A 25,179-nucleotide genomic window follows, 5' to 3' on the forward strand; every position below is an offset into this window, starting at 1 on the left:
CGAGTCGTCTTGATAACGAGTCATTAGGTGTTTCGCGATGACGCAGCTACGAAACACAAGTAGTTGGGCGCGCAAACCCGGGAGATTTGAAACTTGCGGCCCCGCCCACTAACAGAAAAAAAAGTCTCACACACACACACACACAGACACCGGTCGAATGAAGTCACGCTGTGCAGATGGATATTATTGAGTCTAATTAAAGAGGAAACCTCAGCATTATAGCCCAGCCTTGAGCAGTTCTGAGTGCTTCTGAAAACTATATGCTTTCAAAGAAGACTTCATCAGTATGTAAAAGGAAGGATCAGTGAAGACTGTCTGAACATGGATCAGTGCATCATGGATCAGTTTCTTCCCCCATTTCACCAGTGTAAGTACGTGCGATTAAAATTATTGCCTCGTTTACTCTATCTTGCACATTCTGTATTTAGTTGTGTTTTGTTACTTGTAATTGTGTGTGCTGTATCAGGTTAACTCTTTATATTCTCATATCGCGTGTAAAGCCACGTTGAAAACGCGACGCGTGCCGCTTTGTTTACGGATCGTCAGCTGTTTACACACATGCAACGGTCAAGTAATGTGTGTGTGTGTCTCCTCGTGTGTGTAACGCACGGGTATTCGCGGATATAACTGAGCGCCGCGCCGCCTCAATTCAGCCGCTCCTCTATGGACGCGCCGGCCCTGTGTGTGTGTGTGTGTGTGTGTGTGTAACGCACGGGTATTTGCGGATATAACTAAGCGCCGCTCCTCTATTGACGCGCCGGCCCTGTGTGTGTGTGTCTGTGTCTCCTCGTGTGTATAATGCACGGGTATTCGCGGATATAACTGAGCGCCGCGCCCTCTCTATTCAGCCGCTCCTCTATGGACGCGCAGGCCCTGTGTGGGTGTGTGTGTGTGTGTGAAAAGAGCAAGAAGACTGTGACTAGGAGGCTAGGAGATCTCCTCGCCAGTTCTTGGACTTTTTGCTCAATAAAATAGTTAGTCGCCAGTATTTTCTAGTCCATCGTCTGTGTTTACATTCACCCACTGGCAGCCAAAATCCACTATGAAGCGTGTATGCACTGTGACTACTTTTATATTGTTGATTAGCAGCTGGGCATTTCACTCTGTCTCGCGCTGAAGCCTGTCAGTGTCGTCGACCAATCGCAGCAGGCTGTCATCGGTCCAATCAGCGCAGATTAGCTTCGTGCTGAGGAGGGGTTTGGGAACAAATGAATCGCTGAACGATTCATATGGGAGTCGCTGGGATAATTAGGTAAAAATAAATGCAGATTATAAGACCATCAAAGTGTTGTTTGACCTTGCATGCATATTAGACTGTTGTTGGAGACCCTTACAACCTAAATATGACCCTATTTCATGTATAATATGGGCTCTTTAAGTCTATTTAACTGATGCTGTAAAAGGAACCTTATGAAATTGAAAATAGTAACATTAAGCTTTCACCGGAAGTTTACCGTTGGCTGGAAAACACTAGCCTTGCATAGAGCCCATTTAGTATGCCTGTGTATTTATATTCTAACAATTATATTCTATTGACTTTTATTGTGTTTTTATTTGAACTGACTGTCCTGTATGGTGACTTTGAGTGTCAAGAAAGACCCCTTTAAATAAAATGCATTTAGAGGAAGCATTTCAAGTGAGGAAAAGGACAGTACCTGCATTACTAAGCCAAAAAACTAATTCATGCATTGCATTTTATTTATGAACTATTTGACAACCATTGAAGTAAAGCAAAGTTAATAATATACTAAGTTTTAATTCTATTTATAGTATTCCTTTTTACTTTTAGAATGGCTATTCCGCATTAAGTGAATTTATTGTCAACAATGTCCTTACACTACAATTAAAAACATACATAAATTTGATATTTTATTATGGTGTAAATTAGCTTGTAACTTTTCATTTCTTTTTATTTGCATCAGACCAAATTCACGATACCCAAATCCTTGCCAGTCTTCAGAGGAAGAGGACATAGCTAAAAGACACAATTGCGCTCTATCTGTACCACCCTCTCCTCCCTCTCAGCTGACATCACCAGCCCGACCAGGACCATCACCCCGGCCGGCACCACCAGCAAGACAGACAATTACACGTAAGTATTATTTTAGTTATTTAAGTATTATCATTACTATTTATTATCATGGATATTGAAAGTTAAAGTATGTAAATTATGTAGAATGCTAGTAAACAGTATAGCTAATGTTATTTTGTCTTTTTTTAAGTTTACAATTTCTTTACATTTCATTGTCCATTTGTTTGCATGTACCTCTCTCTTTCTCTCAATAGCAACAGAGCGTCACATAATTAGACAACTGGAACATCTAAAAGAAGAGGTTGCTGTCATCAAGCAACTGCTACTCGCACTGACAAACCAAAGCACCTCAGCAAATTTGCCAGAGGGTGTAAATTTGCCACTAGAAAACCTACAGGACCTGTAAGTATTGACTGAGCCAGTGATTCTCAACCACGTTTCTGTGTCTAAATTGGGTACTAGATGCTACACATTCATTCATTCATTTATTTTATTTTCGGCTTTGTTAATCAGGGGTCAACTTAACCACCAACTTATCCAGCACGTTTACTATTAATTTACAGAAATAGATTCTAAAATATAAGCCATATTGACGTTGCACCACTGAGAGCTTACAGCAGAATATTAGTACTTAAAAGCACTTTTTTAGATGCATTATTTGAGAAATGATAACTTGGTCCGCATGAAAACCCCCTAGAAATAACATGTGTCATTTATGTCTTTTATCATGCCTGATCTATCATGCCTTGAGCAGGCGTGAAGTATGATGGAAGGAGCCGCAGCATAATTCTCTATCATGAATTCATGAACAAATCATGTAAACATAGAGAATGATACAATTCAAGATGCATTTAACCATTTTCTTCTCTTTCTCACTTGCATTTTATGCAAGATATGTAGTCTAATACACTGTCAACCACTCACTTAAAACAGTTGGGTTAATAAAAACCAAACAAGTAACCCAATGATGGGTCGTTTTTGGCACCAACGTTCTGTTGGGTTATTTTTTAACCCAATCCATTGGGTCATTGAGGGTAACCCAACAAATTGGGTTACAAAAATAACTCATTAGTTGGGTTATTTTTCCAAGTTGGCTTAACCACCATATAATGATAATTTATTATTATTATTAGTTGTAGTAGTAGTCATTATCATATTTATATGTAAATAAAAAAATACAGACTCTATACATTGGCAATGCTTTATTTAAACACAAGCAAACATTTTCAATAATTTAAGTCTTGTGTTATAATTCGTTTATTTGAGTTCAGTTAGGGTATATTATCTTCATCTCTAAACAAACAAAATAAATAAATACAAATCATACAAATAAATAATCAAATGACACAGTCCAGCAAATGTAACAATGAGTAGGTAAACTGTAACGATACATCCTTGATGTGCAGAATGTGGAGGGAACATAAATACTGATAAATTTTGCTCAAATTAAATTACTTCGATTCATTTGGAAAACACACAGCAACCTTATCTAATTATAAACTGTCTAAGTAGGCGATATTGTCTGAGAGCAGTTAATTGTGTCCCCAAGCAGCAGGACAAGAGGGTACTGGCTCCGTTGCTCCTCCTCCTCCTCCAAGTACTGAACAATATTTGTTCCAACCTTAAAACAAAAGTTTTAAATATAAGTATGCACACATGGAGTAAATAATAGCCAAAATGTATTGTCATAAATAACGCACCTACAGGTTGCAAATCAATAAATGCTTGTTTTGCCTCCTGGTAAGAGGGCCGAACAATTTTGCTGCCCAATCTGTACAGCAGTGGAGGAAGGAAAGCTGGCAGAGTGATTAAAGCAGCATCTCCAAGCCTGTCTTTATATCAAACAGAAAAAATACAATAATTAAACTCAAAACAAGCCGCTTATATGAAAGGTAAATTGCTGTAAATTGTGATTAAAACACAGCTGTTCCACAAGATTTTCTCACCAGATGAAATGTTTGGTTGAATTGGAAGAAGATCCAAGGCTCTCTTCTCTGTTTTGCAGTACAAAAGAATACACTGTGATGCATCTCCCCACAGCTCAAAAAGTTTATCTTTGGCATCTGGATCTAAAATACCAAAGTCCTGAGCAATCTAAAAATAAATAAACAAAAACAGCAGTTAAAACAATGCCATAAGAGCTGGGATTTGTTTAAGGAATATTTCACACATTCATTTGTGATCAGCAGAATTAAGAAACCCAATCAATAACTTGAGGGTTAGTAAATTATGAATACAGTTTCTTTTTTCGGGTAAACTATCCCTTTAAATACTGTAATTCATGAAGGATTTGGCCAAGAAAATTTTTTAATTGAATAATGAAATCGCTATGAATTTGATTAATGTTGCATAAAAACAGTTGTTGAAAATCATTGTGTTTTACAGTGTGTGTTTTTTGCATTGTTTTGAAATATAGAATCTAATACAGTTCTTTACCAACATTCTTCAAAATAAATTATGATAGAATAAAAAGAAAACATACCTGAAATCTTTCAAACAATATAAATTTTTTTAAATGTAACTATCCCTTACCATTTCAGGTGTGTCCAAAAGTCTTGGATACTCTTGGATGATCTCCAGTAAAGATTTCAAATCGTTATCCATTCTGTTATTCATTCTCGTTATCCGAATCTTATCCATTGTGCTCGATAGATGGCTGTTCCACCCATATATTCCTCAACCTGAATTACTGGTTGCTTGTTCTTCTTCAACCACTCTGTCATTTTTGAATTGTCTGTCTGACTCACTTCTGAATCTGTACAAATCAAAGAGCAAAGTGATTAATATGACAACTTAAAGCAATGTTTTAATGATAAGTTTCTAACAGACACTTGTTGCAGGTTTTAATATTATTACTTTGACTATTGTCATGTTATGCCGACTCAGAAAAACATTGAACCTAAATAAATCAAACTCTAAGCTAAAGGATATGATAAATGGCTGGAAGCCACAGTATTCAGGCATATTGCTGTGATTGTGGGATGCAGACTAGGTTATGTGTAAAACATAATATGGGTATAAACAGCAATATGTGAAGAAAAGGCAAGCATAATTTGAAGAAACTGAATGTTTTGGAAGCTTTTCACTCTGAACTTTGTTTATCATAGCACAATTGAAATTTGTGAAATAAATAGGAAAGTAAAAGAATTCAAGGTTTCAAGTGTTTTACCTGGCAATAAAATGATCTGACTGGTTAAAGCTCTGTGTTTATTTGTGGTCTGTGATTGTGACCTCCCTCCTGATGCTGATCTGTGGGTCCGCTTTCTGATATTGCGTAGTCGTTCCTCCAGAAACCCTGTTGCTGGATGGTGATATCGCCCAGGTGAATACCATACCTCCTAAAGAATCAACATAAATATGATAAAGGAATAGTACACAAGAATGCTATGTTCTGGTAAATGTGAATGACCATACTCGCGTATCCACTTCCTTCTGAATCTCTAAGACATGGGAATTGCGTAACAAAGGCCAGAGCTGGCTCTTTCTTTCTGTCTGAAGATGGACTAATCGGTAGAGGAATTGTACAGATATTAAATTACTTAGGAGTGACAAGCATTGTCAGAGTAATTAAACTTAAAACATTATAAAAATGGAAATTTGGACAATTGAATAAAACACCACTTACTATTCCCCAAACTTATCCATTAAATGAGACACCAAAATGCGAACCATTTTTCTTCTGTCTTCAAGAAATAAGGTGTGAATTTGTTCCAAAGATGAAACAATAGAAGATCCTTGTGTGTATTCTACTAAAATATGTCGTATATCCTTATTTAGAAAAAAAGTAAAACAAAACAATAGTTTAGAATTACACATCCTGGCATAACTTTATAATGCTATTATTGCTTTGATGTAATTTAAGTCATAGTTCACCCAAAAATGAAAATCCTGTCATCGTTTACTCATTCTCCACTTGTTCCATCTGCTTGAATATATATTTACTTACTCCCAGGGCTGTTTATATCGAAGTTGATATGAAGCCGCACCATGTTGGTGTTTCGTAACATCTAATTTTTACAAGGTGGATCATTAGCCCAACGCTCAACCTGGAGGACCAGGACATTCACACATACACTACGGACAATGTAGCTTATTCAATTCCCCTATAGCGCATGTCTTTGGATTTGTGGGGGAAACCAGAACACTGGGAGGAAACCCACGCAAACATGTGGAGAACATGCAAACTCCACACAAAAATGCCACCTGACCCAAACGGGGCTCCAACCAGCAACCTTCTTGTTTATAGGAGGAAAACCTGTAACCACTGACATCCATACCATTAGTTCCTCCTTCTGTGAAAGTCAGTGGTTACAGGTTTTCAGATTTCTTTAAAATATATTTTGTGTTTGAAAGAAAAATGAAACCCATAAAGATTTCCAGCCACTTGACGGTAAGTAGTAAGTAAATTTACATTTTTGGGTGAACTACCCCTTTAAGAAAGCTGTTAACTAGAAAAATGTCTTTTCTATGAAGCTACTTTGAAAAAAAAACTTAATTCTGAACAAATAAACATTAATTGAATTGAACAGAAACCTTTAATAAAAAGGTGAATAAACACCACACTTTTAACACAGATTAAAAATGACAAGAAGTTTTGGTCAAATAAACTGGTCAGAGAATTTCAGCAAGAGAAAATTTACTGAGGTTTAATATCATTAAAGGCATTTTATGGTCAGGAAAGAGGAAATACATGCAAACAAGGTTGAATCATCCACAAAAGTCAGGGTCACAGTAGGTTGCTCAGTCACAGTTGGTACCTCAGCTTCACTGGCCCTGTTTTGAGAGGGCTCTTCTGTCTGTATGCAAAGATAAATCATTTTGGTTTTTAGACCCAGTTACATAATATAAATTAGTTAAAAACTGATGAATACAGCTTCTGTGATTACCAATTTGAGATGTGCCTTGTGCTCGATTTATGCACCACACCAAGAATTGGTCTTTAATAAAAATCATTATTATAATAATAAAGATATATATGTAACATAAGCCTGCATGTACTGTACAAGAAGCCTGTTTTTATTGTGTATGTTTCAAGGTAAAAAGAAAAGAAAACATAGATCTTAAAAAATTCCTAAAAACGTCTGTACCACAAGGGAATGTAGTACAAGTCATCCTCTATGTTGTATGACCTCACTGCATGCAAGGGCTGAAAATCATGCAGTGAGTTCACAGAGATGGCTTCAAGAGCTTCATCAGGGGACACTGCGTATGAGAAGTAATGACGCTCAAAACCCACTTCTTCACAATAAGTTTCACATCAACATTGAGCCCACCAGCTACAATTGTCTTCATGAGTCCAAACTGAGGTACTCCTTCCTCTGTGCATCTGGTTGTAATGGTCATGCCTGGTCTGTACTGTGTGCCATTAACTACTACCCAATCGGGAACATAAACTTCAGCAAATGGGAGTTCTTCAAGACCCTTCACAAATTCTCCCTCAACTGCAGAAAGAAATGAGCCATGTCCTGGTCCAATCTCTGTGTTTTTGGAGAAAATGCCTTGTCAGTAAACGGTAGCACAACATCATCTCATTTCCCATTTCTAAATGCCATAGTTTTGCAAATATTTTTGAAATTGCAAACTACATGGCTCAGCTGCTTAAAGAAATTATGTCGGGCCTCAAAGCACATTGTCCAAAATTGTTTTAATGGACCAATCTTCTGAATAGCTCTCTGTTAATGAAGGAGAAAGTGATGTTTGGGTTTCAGGTTTCTATCCGGGTAAAGCTGCATGAATGCAGTGTGGTGTTCAGCTATTAGATGTTTCAAGTATATGGTGGCTTCTGTTGTGATAGAGGGGGAGAAAATTAACTCCATGCATGACAGGAGAAGAAGTAACAATTCCCAATGTTTGTTTTCTTTTGGAATTTTGTCTCCAATGATGATAGGCAAAAACCTTAAAAAGCACCACATTTGAGCAGCAGTCTGTCTCATTGCCCCATTACAGTTCTTAAGTTCATGTTGTCCCAGCACAGTAGGCTTGTTGCAGCTATCTGGGAATTCATAATCAAGACCAACTTGACTTCGTAAGGTCCAATTCCTTCAAGAATGTCATGCATAATGTCTGGGGCTACATTGTCCACAACGCTGAAGTACTTTAAATCATCCAAGACATATTTTCGTTTGAGTCCTGTTTCTGATTGGTTGTTGGATGACAAGTCTTCAGCATAATTCTGAGCATCTTTGTGTCTTCAACAGTCTGCCTCCACATATCTTCTTTGTTTACTTTACACCAGCGACAGCAGTGGTTAGCTTTGAAACTTTCTGAGAAGCCAAGGAGTGAATTCAGTCCTAAGTTGTCACCAGTAACGTGCCACACTGACCTTAACACTGCCACAATATTCTGGAGTGTCAATAAGGAGTCCCCCAACTTCCAAGTCCATAATATCATCAGTTATTCGCTGAAGAACAGAATTGATGCCATATTTTTTAGCATCATCTGATTTATAGACAGCTAACAGAAAGCATGAAGACAGGGATGATAACAGCATAGGAGGAAAACACTTGATCTGAAAGTATATCAGTCCTAATTTGTGTACTAAAGTTTTGGAGCCCAAGGGGTTAACAGTCTCACAATCATCGTTGTACAATAGAAGTGGTACAGAAAGCTCTTTGGAGAACAAGGGGTGGCATTTGTAAAGCTCTCCGTCATTAAAGTCTTTAAACCCTCCATCATCACGCTTCATGTTCTGATAGTCAATGATGAGTTTCATTGTTCCAGGTGATTCAAGAACCTTTTTTAGAAGTGGACCCAGTGGAATGTACTGAAATGAGTCAGGTACTGCTGTTTGCTTAACCATGCCGGATGCAGAGTCATGCCGCTGACAATAAGAAACCCCTGGAAAATACTCAACAGTAGGCTCAATGAAACACCCTATTTTTGTGAAGTATTTCATTTGTTTGTTTTCGGTTTCAATGTCTCTTAATGGCTCAGAAGCCCTCTCAAACTGAGCATTTAGGGTTTTTACTGCTTGTTCATCTTGGTGTCCTAATTGTTGAAATAAAGACATTGTCTTCTCCTGAAGACCACTTTCTATATCTGTAATTAAATTTGCAGTTTGTTTCACCACAAAGTTGATGGCAGAATATGTTTGGGAAGATTTTGCTCTCAACTTTGCAATAAACAAGACTAAACGTTTAGTTATTTCTTCATTGTCAAAATAATCCCACTCTTCCTGTGTCCCCACAACTTCAGTATCTTCAGCGTCTAAAGGTGTGGATGAAACATGTTGATGTGAAACATTTCTGAATGGAGCACTATGTTAATGTGAAACTTCAGGAGAAGTAGATGAAAAGATTTCTTTTGTTGGTCTGTCATCTGCTTGCATGTGATCTCTCAACAAATGTCTTTTGAATGACCACATGTATCCCAAAGTTCTACTGCAATTGTTTTCACAACAACAGAAAAAATTGGATGAACTGTTAATGCCATGCATGGTATTCACCTTATTTCACCCCGCCCACTTTTAATTCTTCGCTCTTCCGCATTTTGTCATCCAACTTCCGGTACGCTGACACAGTACATCAGATGATCGTTTCAAAAGTTTTTACATAGTGTATAGTTAGCTGTAATTTTAGAAAAATGCCATTTAATGTTAGTTCAGTTAATGTTTTGAGCTGGGAGTATGGCGAATCCTCGCTACAACAATCAGATGGTCTCATATTGCCCCATCCATCTTCACCGTTAATGTGGGTAGACGACATGAAAAGTGGCCAGAGGTAACTTACGGGGATATTTTTAATTACTTTGTCCTGTCACAAGGAGTAGATGGAGCGTCTATGAAGAATTATAAAAGTACCGAAGCCTACCAATATTTGCATAGTGGGAAAGTGGGTCGTGTTCTATTACACAGCGAGGGTGACTTCGTCTTTTTAAAAGCAAATGTGCACCCCAGCCAGTCGAGCAGTCCATGCCACTCAGCGTGGGTGCTACTTAGTATACAGGGATCAGTGGAGACTACAGGATGTTCGTGAATAGCTGGTTTAGGAAGGTCCTGTAGCCACGCAGCCTCTATATTATGGAAGGTTAGTAAATAATACATAATGTCATGATTTATTATGTATGGTCATGTCTTGTCACATTTGTGTTAACATAATTAAGCTATAAATGTATAACAGTATGCTAACGTATTTGCATCATAACATACAGCTGCTGACTTGGTTACCATCTGCAGACTAAGTATCTGGTCAAATCTCTTAATTTGTGAGGTATAAGGTAAGTGCTGTAAGGTAAGTGAACTATAAGTTGTATAATTGTAAAGGAGGCTCGAACTTGGAAGTGAAAATGTCCTATATTCAGGCGTGCAAAATTATTAAGGCAGATTTTTAAAAAAAATTAGCCCAGACTGATAGGTGTGTGTGTATGTATGTATGTATGTATGTATGTATGTATGTATATATATATATATATATATATATATATATATATATATATATATATATATATATAGGGAGAGAGAGAGACAACACCTTAGCAACTGCCTAGCAACACCTTAGCAACCACCTAGCAACACCTTAGCAACCACCTAGCAACACCTTAGCAACCGCCTAGCAACCACCTAGCAACACCTTAGCAACCACCTAGCAACCACCTAGCAACACCTTAGCAGCCGCCTAGCAACCACCTAGCAACACCTTAGCAACTGCCTAGCAACACCTTAGCAACCACCTAGCAACACCTTAGCAACCGCCTAGCAACCACCTAGCAACACCTTAGCAGCCGCCTAGCAACCAACTAGCAACACCTTAGCAACTGCCTAGCAACACCTTAGCAACCGCCTAGCAACCACCTAGCAACACCTTAGCAACCGCCTAGCAACCACCCTGCAACACCTTAGCAACCGCCTAGCAACACCTTAGCAACCGCCTAGCAACACCCTAGCAACCACCTGGCAACACATTAGCAACCGCCTAGCAACACCTTAGCAACCGCCTAGCAACCACCTTGCAACACCTTAGCAACCGCCTAGCAACACCTTAGCAACCCCCTAGCAACACCTTAGCAACCACCTAGCAACACCTTAGCAACCGCCTAGCAACCACCTAGCAACACCTTAGCAACCACCTAGCAACACTTTAGCAACAGCCTAGCAACCACCTAGCAACACCTTAGCAACCACCTAGCAACACCTTAGCAACCGCCTAGCAACACCTTAGCAACCGCCTAGCAACCACCTAGCAACACCTTAGCAACCGCCTAGCAACCACCTAGCAACACCTTAGCAACCACCTTAGCAACCGCCTAGCAACCACCTAGCAACACCTTAGCAACCACCTAGCAACACCTTAGCAACCGCCTAGCAACCAACTAGCAACACCTTAGAAACCGCCTAGCAACCACCTAGCAACACCTCAGCAACCACCTAGCAACACCTTAGCAACCGCCTAGCAACCAACTAGCATCACCTTAGCAACCGCCAAGCAACCACCTAGCAACACCTTAGCAACCACCTTAGCAACCGCCTAGCAACCACCTAGCAACACCTTAGCAACCACCTAGCAACACCTTAGCAACCGCCTAGCAACCAACTAGCAACACCTTAGCAACCGCCTAGCAACCACCTAGCAACACCTTAGCAACCACCTAGCAACACCTTAGCAACCGCCTAGCAACCAACTAGCATCACCTTAGCAACCGCCAAGCAACCACCTAGCAACACCTTAGCAACCACCTTAGCAACCGCCTAGCAACCACCTAGCAACACCTAAGCAACCGCCTAGCAACCAACTAGCAACACCTTAGCAACCGCCTAGCAACCACCTAGCAACACCTTAGCAACCACCTAGCAACACCCTAGCAACCGCCTAGCAACCAACTAGCATCACCTTAGCAACCGCCAAGCAACCACCTAGCAACACCTTAGCAACCACCTTAGCAACCGCCTAGCAACACCTTAGCAACCACCTAGCAACACCTTAGCAACCGCCTAGCAACCAACTAGCAACACCTTAGCAACTGCCTAGCAACCACCTAGCAACACCTTAGCAACCACCTAGCAACACCTTAGCAACCGCCTAGCAACCAACTAGCATCACCTTAGCAACCGCCAAGCAACCACCTAGCAACACCTTAGCAACCACCTTAGCAACCGCCTAGCAACCACCTAGCAACACCTTAGCAACCACCTAGCAACACCTTAGCAACCGCCTAGCAACCAACTAGCAACACCTTGGCAACCGCCTAGCAACCACCTAGCAACACCTTAGCAACCACCTAGCAACACCTTAGCAACCGCCTAGCAACACCTTAGCAACCACCTAGCAACACCTTAGCAACCGCCTAGCAACCAACTAGCATCACCTTAGCAACCGCCAAGCAACCACCTAGCAACACCTTAGCAACCACCTAGCAACCGCCTAGCAACACCTTAGCAACCACCTAGCAACACCTTAGCAACCGCCTAGCAACCACCTAGCAACACCTTAGCAACCGCCTAGCAACCACCTAGCAACACCTTAGCAACCACCTAGCAACACCTTAGCAACCACCTAGCAACCGCCTAGCAACACCTTAGCAACCGCCTAGCAACCAACTAGCATCACCTTAGCAACCACCTAACAACACCTTAGCAACCACCTTAGCAACCGCCTAGCAACCACCTAGCAACACCTTAGCAACCACCTAGCAACACCTTAGCAACCGCCTAGCAACCAACTAGCATCACCTTAGCAACCGCCAAGCAACCACCTAGCAACACCTTAGCAACCACCTTAGCAACCGCCTAGCAACACCTTAGCAACCACCTAGCAACACCTTAGCAACCGCTTAGCAACCAACTAGCAACACCTTAGCAACTGCCTAGCAACCACCTAGCAACACCTTAGCAACCACCTAGCAACACCTTAGCAACCGCCTAGCAACCAACTAGCATCACCTTAGCAACCGCCAAGCAACCACCTAGCAACACCTTAGCAACCGCCTAGCAACCACCTAGCAACACCTTAGCAACCACCTAACAACACCTTAGCAACCGCCTAGCAACACCTTAGCAACCACCTAGCAACACCTTAGCAACCGTCTAGCAACCAACTAGCATCACCTTAGCAACCGCCAAGCAACCACCTAGCAACACCTTAGCAACCACCTTAGCAACCGCCTAGCAACACCTTAGCAACCACCTAGCAACACCTTAGCAACCGCCTAGCAACCACCTAGCAACACCTTAGCAACCGCCTAGCAACCACCTAGCAACACCTTAGCAACCACCTAGCAACACCTTAGCAACCGCCTAGCAACATATATATATATACACACACACAATGGTTTCAGTTAAAAATCTGAGGTCATGGCTTACTTTTCATCTGTGACGAAACTTGCTTTCATCAATGTGTACACATATGTTGATCCCACATGACTTCTTGCACTGCCTGCAAATGAGTAGTAAAGTTCTTCATCAAAAATGTTTTACCTTTGGCAATGCAAACAAATAAATAATTAAATAATAAATATACAAATTACAATAATCTCAGTCTCATTTATAGTCATTTTATTTTAACCCTCTACTGTCTGGTGTTAACATATGGCAACATGATGTTTATGTTCATTTCCCTGCCACTGTTTCTTTAAGACCAACTTTATTTTTTTTGTTGTTGGAAAGAGAAGATCTAAGTGTAGCCAATGATGTGCTTTGGTTAAGTCACATGACATGCTGTGTTTTTCTGAAGCGTGATTTCTGACAGCCTGGTGTTTATTGTGAGGAGTTGCTGAATGCAAATGTAAACGTCAATAAAAACAGGATCAAATGATGTCAGATCCACAAATAAATTTGAAACATCACCTCCAGTTAGTCATGATGACATATCCACAACTCAAAATCCAATAAACAAATCTAACAATCGAATCATTGCCGCTCCTTTTTTTGTCTGTATAATTGTACATGTTAGACTGATTTAGATCAGAAGTCCACTAAATGTTCATTCACTAAAGTCACAGCAAAAGCTGCTACAATTAACATAGGAACACCTTGGATAGCACAGCACCGCTGCTTTCTCTATGACAGTCATAGGGCTCGTCCAGGATTTGAACCCGGGACCTCTCGCACCCTAAGCGAGAAAAATACACCTAGACCAACGAACCCTGTAGAAGCAGTATGCAGTGCCACAAAAAATTCTGTGAGACCGATCCACTCTACTCTTTGTTCATGTTGTTTTTGTTACGTGTGTCAGCAACTCCGTGGAGGCATATTACAGTTCACAGTAAGTATAAAACAGTCCAGTGGCCTAATGGATTAGGCACCAGCCTTCGAAGCTGGGGATTGTGGGTTTAAAGTACCAACTGGGTTGTCTTTGATGCAGTTCCTTTTAAGTTGACTGTGCAAGACAATCCAGTGTTACCTTTAAAAAGCTAGGTTCATACCCTTTGGTCAAAAAGACATGACAATGGAAAACTCCTCAGAGAAGCTGTTTTGTCATTAGGTGTACACATCAGATCGTCTGAATGCAATATGGCATAGGGATCCTAAAGTACTGTTTTTCTGAGTTACAAGAACTTCCTGAGCCATACATCAGATATGACAAAGATTAGTCTTGACCCAGTGGCCTAATGGATAAGGCATCAGCCTTCGAAGCTGGGGATTGTGGGTTCAAGTCCCAACTGGGTTGTCTATGTTGGGTTATATTTAAGTTGTGTGAAACAGTTCGGACTGGTTTTCTCAAAACTTAGGCGTGATGATCTGAGGACAATAGTTAGTTTCGAATTCTCAGACTTGCTGCACACTTCAAATAAGATTGATCCAATCTTGCTTGAATCTCACTGTCACGTTACAAACCTACATGGTTCCGCTAAGCTTTGGTAATGGAGATCTTGACTTCAAGTACCCCGTGGCTTTCAACTAATGCTTTCAAGCAATGCTTGTGCCGCTTTTTACAACCTCAGGCCATTTATGCCTGTCAGTTTGTCAGAGACCTCGTTGTTCTTTTCATATCACTTGGTGGCTGTCTATTGTGGTGTGGCCTGCGAGAGCATGTTGCTCTGAATTCAGATCATCAGCTTGTGTGGAAAGAGTGCCCATGAAGTTAGCTGAGTGTGTTAGAGAGCTATGCTGTCCCTACTTCCCAGAGATTGTACGGAAAAGTTGCACAATAGCTAGTGCACCTTACTCTACCCCTGTTGACCCTGTGCTTGGTTGCCACCTCAGCAGGAGAGAGAAAGCAGACGTCTGTAGTCGTGGCCGAGTGGTTAAGGCGATGGACTAGAAATCCATTGGGGTTTCCCCGCGCAGGTTCGAATCCTGCCGGCTACGGTGTTTTGCACGTCCACTTATGTTGTTGTTCTCTTTTCTTTCAAGCCTCCTATACGTAATTGCAATCCTCCTCTGCATCTCACAAACAAGCCCCTGGCACTTAGTGACCAGGTAGCTGTGGGTGAGTGACAGTGGTTTGCCGCGACCGTACAGTGATCCGTACTCTGTGTTGTGGCCAGAGAAATCCCTGTTTGAATCCCGGTCACAAACCAGTGTCCCTTAGTGTCCAGGTAGCTGCAGAGCTTATCGGTGAGCGAGCGGTGTGCCGTGATCGTATAGTGGTCAGAACTCTGCGTAGTGGCCGCAGCAACCCCGGTTCGAATCTGGGTCACGGCAGCGTATTCCTGTTAACTGCGAGCAATGCTTGTGCCGCTTTTTACAACCTCAGGCCATTTATGCCCCAACTGTGCTGCGTTCAATGTTGCCCAAATTCAGCAGAAAAAGTCAACGGGCTGCCACCATGCGTAGTCGTGGCCGAGAGGTTAGGCGATGGACTCGAAATCCATTGGGGTCTCCCCGCGCAGGTTCGAACGCTGCCGACTACGGAATAGCCAGCTGCTTTTGCTTTTTCTCTCTGTGAGAGGAACTGTGGCTTTTGCTCTGAATTCAGATCATCAGATTGTGTGGAAAGAGTGCCCATGAAGTTAGCTGAGTGTGTTAGATTAGAGAGCTATGCTGTCCCTGCTTCCCAGAGATTGTACGGAAAAGTTGTACAAGAGCTAGTGCACCTTCCTCTACCCCTGTTGACCCTGTGCTTGGCTGCCACCTCAGTAGGAGAGAGAAAGCAGATGTCTGCAGTCGTGGCCGAGTGGTTAAGGCGATGGACTAGAAATCCATTGGGGTTTCCCCGCGCAGGTTCGAATCCTGCCGACTACGTTGTTTTGCACGTCCACTTATGTTGTTGTTCTCTTTTCTTTCAAGCCTCCTATACGTAATTGCAATCCTCCTCTGCAACTCACAAACAAGCCCCTGTCACTTAGAGACCAGGCAGCTGTGGGTGAGCGACAGTGGTTTGCCGCGACTGTACAGTGATCCGTACTCTGTGTTGTGGCCAGAGAAATCCCAGTTTGAATCCCGGTCACAGCAGCACGTACCTATTAACGGAAAGCCATGCTGGGCTGAGTTTTCGTCACCTCAGGCCATGGCTGGATTTCTCACCCCAACCTCTGCTGTATCTACTGTTGCCCACATCTGGCCAACAGAGCAGACAAGTCAAGGCCAGGTGTAGTTGTGGCCGAGAGGTTAAGGCGATGGACTCGAAATCCATTGGGGTCTCCCCGCGCAGGTTCGAACCCTGCCGACTACGTCGGTTGGTATTTCCACAAAGTCCACTTGCTTATTTTGCTCATTGCCCCCTAACGGAAATGCTGTCCTCCTCTGAATCTCGCAAACAAACCAGTGTCCCTTAGTGTCCAGGTAGCTGCAGAGCTTATCGGTGAGCAAGCGGTGTGCCGTGGTCGTATAGTGGTCAGTACTCTGCGTTGTGGCCGCAGCAACCCCGGTTCGAATCCGGGTCACGGCAGCGTGTTCCTGTTAACTGCGAGCAATGCTTGTGCCGCTTTTTACAACCTCAGGCCATTTATGCCCCAACTGTGCTGCGTTCACTGTTGCCCAAATTCAGCAGAAAAAGTCAACGGGCTGCCACCATGCGTAGTCGTGGCCGAGAGGTTAAGGCGATGGACTTGAAATCCATTGGGGTCTCCCCGCGCAGGTTCGAACCCTGCCGACTACGGAATAGCCAGCTGCTTTTGCTTTTTCTCTCTGTGAGAGGAACTGTGGCTTTTGCTCTGAATTCAGATCATCAGCTTGTGTGGAAAGAGTGCCCATGAAGTTAGCTGAGTGTGTTAGATTAGAGAGCTATGCTGTCCCTGCTTCTCAGAGATTGTACGGAAAAGTTGTACAAGAGCTAGTGCACCTTCCTCTACCCCTGTTGACCCTGTGCTTGGTTGCCACCTCAGTAGGAGAGAGAAAGCAGATGTCTGTAGGCATGGCCGAGTGGTTAAGGCGATGGACTAGAAATCCATTGGGTTTCCCCGCGCAGGTTCGAATCCTGCTGACTACGTTGTTTTGCACGTCCACTTATGTTGTTGTTCTCTTTTCTTTCAAGCCTCCTATACGTAATTGCAATCCTCCTCTGCAACTCACAAACAAGCCCCTGTCACTTAGAGACCAGGCAGCTGTGGGTGAGCGACAGTGGTTTGCCGCGACTGTACAGTGATCCGTACTCTGTGTTGTGGCCAGAGAAATCCCAGTTTGAATCCTGGTCACAGCAGCACGTACCTAATAACGGCAATCCATGCTGGGCTGAGTTTTCGTCACCTCAGGCCATGGCTGGATTTCTCACCCCAACCTCTGCTGTATCTAGTGTTGCCCACATCCGGCCAACAGAGCAGACAAGTCAAGGCCAGGTGTAGTTGTGGCCGAGAGGTTAAGGCGATGGACTCGAAATCTATTGGGGTCTCCCCGCGCAGGTTCGAACCCTGCCGACTATGTCGGTTGGTATTTCCACAAAGTCCACTTGCTTATTTTGCTCATTGCCCCCTAACGGAAATGCCGTCGTCCTCTGAATCTCGCAAACAAACCAGTGTCCCTTAGTGTCCAGGTAGCTGCAGAGCTTATCGGTGAGCGAGCGGTGTGCCGTGATCGTATAGTGGTCAGTACTCTGCGTTGTGGCCGCAGCAACCCCGGTTCGAATCCGGGTCACGGCAGCGTGTTCCTGTTAACTGCGATCCATGCTTGTGCCGCTTTTTACAACCTCAGGCCATTTATGCCCCAACTGTGCTGCGTTCACTGTTGCCCAAATTCAGCAAAAAAAGTCAACAGGCTGCCACCATGCGTAGTTGTGGCCGAGAGGTTAAGGCGATGGACTCGAAATCCATTGGGGTCTCCCCGCGCAGGTTCGAACCCTGCCGACTACGTCGGTTGGTATTTCCACAAAGTCCACTTGCTTATTTTGCTCATTCCCCGCTAACGGAAATGCTGTCCTCCTCTGAATCTCGCAAACAAAACAGTGTCCCTTAGTGTCCAGGTAGCTGCAGAGCTTATCAGTGAGCAAGCGGTGTGCCGTGATCGTATAGTGGTCAGTACTCTGCGTTGTGGCCGCAGCAACCCTGGTTCGAATCCGGGTCACGGCAGCGTGTTCCTGTTAACTGCAAGCAATGCTTGTGCCGCTTTTTACAACATCAGGCCATTTATGCCCCAACTGTGCTGCGTTCAATGTTGCCCAAATTCAGCAGAAAAAGTCAACGGGCTGTCACCATGCGTAGTCGTGGCCGAGAGGTTAAGGCGATGGACTTGAAATCCATTGGGGTCTCCCCGCGCAGGTTCGAACCCTGCCGACTACGGAACAGCCAGCTGCTTTTGCTTTTTCTCTCTGTGAGAGGAACTGTGGCTTTTGCGTTGTTTGGTTGCGGGCCTGCGTGTTTAATCCCATATTAAATAATTCAAGTCCAGCGACGAGTCGCAATTTAGCTTTTTTTGTAGTCCCTACACTCTGATGTTGCCTAGAGAAACGTTCAATAAATCGACAGCAACATCTTGTACGGCTCATCAAGATTGGGATTTGATAGTTTTTTTTCCAAGTCACCCAGTCCTTTTTGGCTGTCCCTTTGTGGCACATTTTCCCCACTCCATCTGCTTCTGGAGAGTTGCTTTATGCACAGCTCTTTTCAAGACTGATGCTAGCACAGTTCCAAAAGGCCCAGGCGAAATGTGCTTTTGGCCATGCTTTTGGACCATGGCTTTGGTAACACCTAATGACTTCAATGTCTTTCACGGTGCAGCTCAGCAGTGGCATGGCACAGCTCTGAAACGCCGTTTCCTGGAGGACGACTGCATCTGTTTTTTTTAAGAGGACGCAGGTCTGTGCTGTGATGAGAAAGTGTTGTCAGCCGGTAAGGATATAACTGCCTGAATGTAGATTATACTGGTTTTTAACAAGTTTTGATAAAGACGGCTGAGACTACACTTAGCCTCGGATAAGAAACAGATTATACTTTAAGTGTGTGTGTTCTATTTGATTGTGGATCCGTTTCACAGATCTGGAGTCAGCTCTAAACAGTCTAGTGGATGTCTGACGTTTATGCTTGAGATACTGTTCAGAATTGTACGCACGCACCCCACGTGGAAATTTTCCTAGTCTATCTGTGTTTTATCCAATCAGGTTAGAACACCTATATGCGTGACGCAGTTAATGACCTTATGTGAGAGTAAAATTGTTATTGATTTGTGATTGTAAACAGAGCGCCCTAGGAACTCATGGTGAGTGTTGAAGCTGGCTTCTGCTGGTGTAACTGCAAACTATTTTCAGTAAACTTTATTTATTTATTTATTTAAATCTCTGACTCTGGCTCTTCTTTGTCTGACAGACTGGTCATTCTTTGGGTTAAACTGCATACCATCCCTACAAGCGACATCTATTGCTGGTGAGCTCTTGCTTGCTCTACATGTCATCGGGCAGCACGACCAATGCGCCAGGCAAGAGCACAATGGAAAGGTCAAGCTTCGTAGTCGTGGCTGAGTGGTAAAGGCGATGGACTAGAAATCCATTGGGGTCTCCCCACGCAAGTTCGAATCCTGCCGACTATGTCCAGGCTGCGCCCAGGATTTAGTTTGCGACTTTCCTTGATTGTTTGCAACCCCAGTGTTTCTTCGCAAAAGGGATGTGCTGGTAGGGAAAAGCAACAAAAATTAAACCACAGCGCGCGACTACTGACTGCCCTGGGGGCCCTCCATTTTCAAAGACGTATGACAGAGAGCGAGGCTGCAGTGGCTGTCCCGTAGCTCGCCGTGATTGTATAGTGGTTCGTACTCTGCGTTGTGGCCGCAGCAACCCCGGTTCGAATTCGGGTCATGGCAGGCTTTTCAAGGTGGCATTGGCGTTGCACTCTGTGATGCCACCCGTAATCTCCTGCCTCCTTTTAGTGCAGGCTGTGCTAATGGCACGTCCTGAATGTTTACGTTTCCTATAGTGTAGAAGACTTGGGATTCGAAATGAGCAACGGGACCTTTGATGCCAGCATGCTGTGTAGGTAAGCATTGATCAAGTCACGCTTCTAAGGCATGGAAGGAATCGTTTCAATGGTTAAGTCTCCATTTATTGCCACAACAACAGAAAGACCTTCTGCAGTTGTCATTGATCTTTTCAATGTCTCCGACATGACATGGAGTCCAAACTACTGTGTTTTACTGACGTCTACACCTACAACAACCATAAACCCAACCTCACAGTAACCTGTTGTGTTTTAGCAACATCTACACCAACCACAAGTCCAAACCCCACCTTACGGTAAACTTTTGTGTAGCGTAAAGGTCTGCTCAGTCGGTAGAGCATCAGACTTTTAATCTGAGGGTCCAGGGTTCAAGTCCCTGCTCGGGCGTGTAAGGCTCTTCTTGTGGAGCCACAGCTTTTGCCAGTGAGCTATCGCTTGCTGAAAGTTTCATCTGGATGCACAACATGTGTATTAGGCATGAGGACATGGACAGCACAGGCAGTCTTGTAGTTGCGGCCGAGTGGTTAAGGTCATGCATAAGAAATCCATTGGTGTCTTCTCGCGCTGGTTTGAGTCCTGCAGACCACGTGCTCGTCCTCTTCCTTTTAAAATTTGCAACAGTCATCAAATGTTTGCAATTCCAGCGTTACTTGGGAAAAGCGTCGTGTGGTAGGAGGAGAAAAACAACAGCGTGCGCTCACTGAACCGAAAGGGGCAAATCAGAGGGAGGAACATACCGCACCGGGGCCACAACGGCTGTCCGGTAACTCGCCGTGATCGGATTGTGGTTAGTACTCTGCATTATGGCCGCAGCAACCCCGCTTCGAATCAGGGTCACGGCAGGATTCCTTACGGTGACATTGGCATCACGCCCCCCTCTTGCCACCTGTTTTATACAGCCCACTTTTCAGTGCACGCTGCTACTCTTAAATGTAAGCTAATGCCCCAGTGATCCTGGATAACTCAGTCGGTAGAGCGTCAGACTTTTCATCTGACGTTCCTGGGTTCAAGTCCCTGTTTGGGCGTGTAAGCCAACTTTTGTAGAGCGTGGAGGATTCGGATTTCTACCTTCCTATCCATCTCAGCATGAATCAACGTTTATCCTTTCTTCACCATCTTGTTTCTCATTTTTTTTATATAATTATTTGATTATCTAAATGAGTAATTAACTTTGAATTGATTTTAACTAATGAATAAGTTAACACATTGCTTAATATAAGAATGTTCAGTGCGTTTGCCTGTCTCTTTATAACTTTTTCAGGAGCCACCAAACTAAGTCAGAGGTCACGGAGACCTTGAGTGGAGCTGAGGGCTGAGGACTGGAAGCAACTGTCTCCATTGTTATTTCTAAGAGTTAATACTATCTAAAATGTCTTAAGGGATTTTGCTGTTTTTACGGTTAATTCTTTGAGGGTGATTCTACTTTTTATTCAAGATAGACTTTTTGTAGTAAGGATATAACTGCCTGAATGTAGATTATACCGGTTTTTAACCAGTTTTGATAAAGACGGCTGAGACTACACTCAGCCTCGGATAAGAAACAGATTATACTTTAAGTGGTTGTCTTCTATTTGATTGTGGATCCGTTTCATAGGTCTGGAGTCAGCTCTGAACAGTCTAGTGGATGTCTGACGTTTATGCTTGAGATACTGTTCAGAATTGTACGCACGCACCCCACGTGGAAATTCCAACTGGAATTCTCAATGGAATCCTATAAAGAAATCCTATTGGAATCCTTTAGGAAAGGTTCCAAAATATGTTCGAAATTCCAATAGGATTTCTGTATAGGATTTCATTTAGAATTCCAATTTGTTTTTGGAACCTTAAAACCTAAAGGAATCCATCAGATTGTCTAATACGACTTATATGACAAGTATATGGGATTTTAATGGAATTTTAATGGAATCCTAAATGTACACTTTTCTTTTGTATCTGTGACTGTCTTATGAAAAGTCACCTTGACACCTTAATTTTTGTGCAACCTATATTAGAGAACAACATTAGTGCACAAACCTCTGAAAATATTGATTTAAAAAGGGCAACAAAATTATGTCCTGTTGTTTCAACATTGTTCAATTTGAATTCAGTTTTCATTATATGAGCAGATAAAAAATATTCACACACAAAGTTCTAAAAAATTACACAAAATTGTGGTGTCTTTTTGTCATTTTGCACTTAATCAGCGCGCTTTTGGGAGATGGGCTTCCTTATTTGGCTGGCTTCAACATTATATTTATTTTTGATGTAAACTGTCAGAGTTAAGAAAAAGAAACATATTTAGACCCAACCACATCTGAGAGCAAAAGACCCCCCCCCCCTCCAGCCACAGCACTCAGCAGTACCCAAACCAGCCACGGTTTGTTTAAAAATTTTAACTTTATATTTGATTTAAGATATGACTATAAACTGTTTAACAAAACTAATAACTCATAAAGCAAAAATTAAACTTGACTCCACATAACACACTGATTTAAAGATTTATAAATGTATAAATGTCTGAGCATTATTAATACTTAATTAATACCATTTATGCAGACTTATTTTATTTGAATTTTTTTCTATCTGCCAAGTGACCAATACTCTGAGAAATAATTGACAAATTTATTTTAATGCTAAATCTCAAGGCCTGACATAGTTTTTAAAGTAGATAGCAAAGTCCTGAGTGTAATTATAGAATTATATTTGTATATTTTTGTTTTTAATATCTTAAAATATGACAATGTTTACAAAATATTTTTTTTAGGAAAAAAAACTTACAGATGATGTCAGAGACTTATTTGGAGACCAGTCGTGGCTTAGCTGCTTTGTCTCTGAATGCATTTGAACATTTGCCAGTGCAGCAGTGTGTACTAAGGGTGTTCCTTCCAAACACGGCTACTAAGAGATCTTTTGTGGCCATTTTGGGGTCAGTCCAATTCACATGGGCAAACTGTTCACCTGTGATTAAAGTATTGGGGCCAATTCTCACCTAAAAATAGTGATCAAAAAAACATTTTTAGAGCTGCTTCAATAGCAAAAGGTGAATCAACAAAAAAACATTAGGCACTATGTTATACACAATCTTTATGTAAGGTATAAATCACACATAGGCAGTTGTTATCGCAGAATAATGCCCAACAGACTTGTGATGCACTGTTTTATAAGACTGATCGGCTTTATTCTGCGAAAACAACCACCTGGAGGTACTTTATCGCATTTGATCTAATTCTACGATCAAGAACATCAAATTTTTATAACCATAACCCTGTAAGAAGTCTATAGTCTTTGGTACGTGCCTTTGATGTACCCCTTGGCCGCATTGTCCCCTGATAATATCAATAGACTGGACTGTCTTAGCAACTGGCTAAATGTTGAGCAGGACTAAGCAAAATGATTTCTACTTTATAATTATAGTTCTCAAATCGCAGCAATACAACTTTACAATGGGTACAAATGTCTGTATTTAATACTTTATTATCATTTTCCATATCTGCAATACCTGTATTTTGGATTTTTTTTTGCAGTCCACTTAGAATCCAGCATGGAAATCATGTTTGTTTGTTATTGGCATTGATTGTTTTGAAATTCAAATGGCTCTTACATGCCTGTGTTTTTATTTCTGTAATAAATATGACATTTCGTGATTATTCATGATTAATTACTAATAAAAAGTGTGATTAATTAGTTAATTTTTTAACCGACAGCCCTAGTTTTATTAACATTTATATCATTATATTATCAACATTAATATATTAATTAGACATTAAGTTTTGTCTTAAAACCCTGTTGGAAATGTCAGTTTGTGTTTAAATATTAAATATAATTTAAAATAAGACAAAAATTCAATGAAAAAAAAAGTCTTCAGTTAAAGAAACACACTTTTAGAGATTTGAAGAGAAAATGATTCTAAAGATCCTCAAGTAAATCAAAAGACTAAGAACTGTTTTGTTCATGTTCAATTGTGTTGATTTTGTAAATCAGAGGTCACCAATCTCTGTCTTGGGGGGCCGGTGTCTCTCCAGGGTTTAGCTCCAACTTGCCCCAACACACCTGCCTAGGTGTTTCAAGTATACCTACTAAGACCTTGATTAGCTTGTTCAAGTGTGTTTGATTAGGGTTGGAGGTAAAATCTGCAGGACACCGGCCCTTTAGGAACAAGTTTGGTGACCCCTGGTGTAAATGTTCTATGACTATAGTTTTCTATAGCATTTAAGGTATGGTGCCAGGTACACTGACATCTTTTAGAAGGCTAACCTTTGTTCAGATGCAGAACTCTGTTCAAGCAACAGCACGTATGATGCCATCTCCCTCCTCACCTCACTGGAGTACTTCCAAAAGTCTGTGACAGAAGACGTCGAGGCTCTGACAGGAAACACAAATGAGCAAAGCTTGCTAAAAATGGAGCATCTGTAAACACTAACCATGAGGAAGTGGAGAAGATGCTTGGCATGTACCTGAAGATGGGCCTTATGTAAATATTTGCAGTCTGTGTGTATTGGCAGACAGGCACACGGTACACCCCTGTTTCTGATGTGATGTACCACGACAGATGCCAATCTCTGTTGACTTCATTACACTTTGTAAACAACTTGACCATGTCAGAGATGGAAAAGAAGGACAAACTCTGGAAATTCAGACTGTGGCTAAATTCATTTAAGGAAAGATGCTGCAGGTGGCTCCTGAAGAGCACGACTCTGGATGAAATGATGATTCCTTTCAAGGAGAGATTCAGTAACTTCAAACAATATATGCATGACAGGCCACACTCTTCACACTGTGCTCAGAACTGGAGTGTCTGGCATGCTCTGTGATTTTGATGTGCACCAAGGGAGTGTAGATGGAAAACGACAAGCCAAATGTGAAGCTTGGGCTGTCAGCTGATGTGATGAAGCTCGCCTCCACATTTACAGAGTTTTTTCAAATGCTGTTATTAATAA

The 25,179-nt window shown here is 42.1% G+C and overlaps 11 non-coding genes across 11 annotated transcripts; all 11 read left to right on the forward strand.

The window, feature by feature from the left end:
- The first annotated feature begins 15,190 nt into the window (after positions 1 to 15,190).
- Positions 15,191 to 15,272, forward strand: trnas-aga (transfer RNA serine (anticodon AGA)). Its single transcript has one exon. It is a non-coding gene; the product is annotated as a tRNA-Ser (tRNA).
- Positions 15,273 to 15,736: 464 nt separating this feature from the next.
- On the forward strand, positions 15,737 to 15,817 carry trnas-cga (transfer RNA serine (anticodon CGA)). Its single transcript has one exon. It is a non-coding gene; the product is annotated as a tRNA-Ser (tRNA).
- A 249-nt stretch (positions 15,818 to 16,066) lies between these two features.
- On the forward strand, positions 16,067 to 16,148 carry trnas-aga (transfer RNA serine (anticodon AGA)). The gene has a single exon. It is a non-coding gene; the product is annotated as a tRNA-Ser (tRNA).
- Positions 16,149 to 16,496: 348 nt separating this feature from the next.
- On the forward strand, positions 16,497 to 16,578 carry trnas-cga (transfer RNA serine (anticodon CGA)). The gene has a single exon. It is a non-coding gene; the product is annotated as a tRNA-Ser (tRNA).
- Positions 16,579 to 16,722: 144 nt separating this feature from the next.
- On the forward strand, positions 16,723 to 16,794 carry trnah-gug (transfer RNA histidin (anticodon GUG)). The gene has a single exon. It is a non-coding gene; the product is annotated as a tRNA-His (tRNA).
- A 128-nt stretch (positions 16,795 to 16,922) lies between these two features.
- On the forward strand, positions 16,923 to 17,004 carry trnas-uga (transfer RNA serine (anticodon UGA)). Its single transcript has one exon. It is a non-coding gene; the product is annotated as a tRNA-Ser (tRNA).
- A 678-nt stretch (positions 17,005 to 17,682) lies between these two features.
- trnas-cga (transfer RNA serine (anticodon CGA)) lies at positions 17,683 to 17,764 on the forward strand. The gene has a single exon. It is a non-coding gene; the product is annotated as a tRNA-Ser (tRNA).
- A 144-nt stretch (positions 17,765 to 17,908) lies between these two features.
- Positions 17,909 to 17,980, forward strand: trnah-gug (transfer RNA histidin (anticodon GUG)). Its single transcript has one exon. It is a non-coding gene; the product is annotated as a tRNA-His (tRNA).
- A 128-nt stretch (positions 17,981 to 18,108) lies between these two features.
- Positions 18,109 to 18,190, forward strand: trnas-cga (transfer RNA serine (anticodon CGA)). The gene has a single exon. It is a non-coding gene; the product is annotated as a tRNA-Ser (tRNA).
- Positions 18,191 to 18,334: 144 nt separating this feature from the next.
- Positions 18,335 to 18,406, forward strand: trnah-gug (transfer RNA histidin (anticodon GUG)). Its single transcript has one exon. It is a non-coding gene; the product is annotated as a tRNA-His (tRNA).
- Positions 18,407 to 18,534: 128 nt separating this feature from the next.
- On the forward strand, positions 18,535 to 18,616 carry trnas-uga (transfer RNA serine (anticodon UGA)). Its single transcript has one exon. It is a non-coding gene; the product is annotated as a tRNA-Ser (tRNA).
- The last annotated feature ends 6,563 nt before the right edge of the window (positions 18,617 to 25,179 follow it).

The sequence above is a fragment of the Danio aesculapii genome, chromosome 4 (assembly GCF_903798145.1).
Source record: "Danio aesculapii chromosome 4, fDanAes4.1, whole genome shotgun sequence".
NCBI classification, from domain to species: Eukaryota; Metazoa; Chordata; class Actinopteri; order Cypriniformes; family Danionidae; genus Danio; species Danio aesculapii.